This window comes from Haematobia irritans, chromosome 2, assembly GCF_050003625.1.
Source record: "Haematobia irritans isolate KBUSLIRL chromosome 2, ASM5000362v1, whole genome shotgun sequence".
Classification (NCBI taxonomy): domain Eukaryota; kingdom Metazoa; phylum Arthropoda; class Insecta; order Diptera; family Muscidae; genus Haematobia; species Haematobia irritans.
Genome location: NC_134398.1, coordinates 82,462,996 through 82,464,806, shown reverse-complemented (window position 1 = coordinate 82,464,806; position 1,811 = coordinate 82,462,996). Strand labels below are relative to the sequence as shown.

General features: G+C 30.2%; 1 long non-coding RNA gene across 1 annotated transcript; it reads left to right on the top strand.

The window, feature by feature from the left end:
* Nucleotides 1–681: 681 nt before the first annotated feature.
* On the top strand, nucleotides 682–1,383 carry LOC142223093 (uncharacterized). The gene is made up of 2 exons (XR_012718557.1): nucleotides 682–789; nucleotides 855–1,383. It is a non-coding gene; the product is annotated as an uncharacterized LOC142223093 (long non-coding RNA).
* Nucleotides 1,384–1,811: the final 428 nt, after the last annotated feature.

The following is a 1,811-nucleotide window of genomic DNA, read 5'->3' as shown; positions in this document are numbered from 1 at the left end:
ATGTCGAACATATTTTCGGAATTTTTGGTATATATGTAAAAATATAAGAAAAAAATGGTGTTCGGTCGGAGCAGGATTTGAACCCACGACATGCTAACCATGTCCGCATGCAAGGCGGACATGCTAACCATTGCTCCACGTGGCCAACAAATGTATGTTTCGCCTTAACAATGTTATGTTTGCATCGGCTTGTGGGCGCCACAAACTATGCTATATAAATATAACTTCCCAATAAACACAGGATGAGCGTTTTTCAAATACAACAACTTTTCAGTTTGGGGGTAAATGTAATTTTCAATATAAATTTAACTTGACTTGAAACAGCTCATCTTCAATACATCTTCAAATTGTTTGCGAATTACATCCAATTTGCCAAAATGTTGATGAAATCTTTGAAAACGTGTTGATAATATGAGATAATATGAGAATGAGATATGAGATAATATATGAAGATAACATGAGAAATCTTTGACAAAATACTACCCTAAAATGCAACGAAAAAACCATGTGGTTTTTAATACTTCTTTGTTCAACGAAGTTCGTGGTCAATTGGAAGAAATAAAAAATGGAAAATTTTAGGCAAATAACTGACTTTACTCTAAATAGTTTATAATAATAGGTAAGTGAAAATAAGAAATGAAATAACATTTTAAGAAAATCACTAAATGTATATCTCTTTGCCGAAAACTGAAATTATGGATTCTACGTTCTTGAAAACATTAAAAAGCTGACCGATGAAAAAATGTTGGACAATTAACTGGAACTGTTTCAAATAGTTTATAATAATTGGTAAGTCAATGTGAAAAATTAAATCAACATTTTAGAGAAGTCACTAGTTTTAAATCTTTTTACAGAAAACTAAAATCTTTGGATGCTACATTCTTGCAAACATTATGAAGCTGGCCGATAAAAAATGAATGGCTTATCGACAAGAAAAAGTTTCCAGAAAGACTTCAAAGTGCAACAAATTAAAATTGTTAAAAACTTGATATTATTCCATATCATTAACTTCTGGTGAAAATGTGCATCACATCGTCAGTTTAATTTACATCCTATTATCAGCTTAAAATGGATATTATGTGAATTCCTTCTGCTGGAAATCTATGCTAACACGCGGTCCACCCCGTTCCTAATTTCAAATTGCCCGCATATTAATTAATTTCAATACAGTTTTATGACACAAACAGGAAGGAAATCGAATTATCTATGCAAAAGTGTTTACAAATAATGTTTAAGATATTTAAAGTTTTGTTGTTTTTTTCTTATTTGTTGATATGTTTAATTAGATATTTAGTTTTCAATTAGTATTGTAGTGTATTGTGTAGTGTATTATTATATATTTTATTTTGACGAAAATCAATAAATTATACAAAATTCATAGAATTTTGGCTTTGACTTTCAATTAGAAGTGGGGATATCATTTGTACAAATTTTGGTTGAAAAGTATTTGCAACAATGTTAATTTTTAATTTGACTCGCATCGAAAATTGTTTGAGAAATTATTGAGTAGCGATGCATTTCAATTTGAGGATAACAATTGAGAAATTATTGCTAATGCGTCGAATTTTACTGTTGAGGGTAATGAGAACGCCAATTTCTCAACAATTTCTCAACTTGAATATTACCCTAATCCTTTGAAAAAATGTTTAAAAATTGTTGAAATTTAGTATTTTTCAAACGTTTGTGTTTATTGGGTTATAACGATAATTGTCTATTGATGGCAATAACAGCTACGTAGCCCCAGTGATGCCAGGAAGTTTTTTGAAAATTCCCTACGCGGCTTCTAAAAATTCCCTTTTTTTCCCTACGGT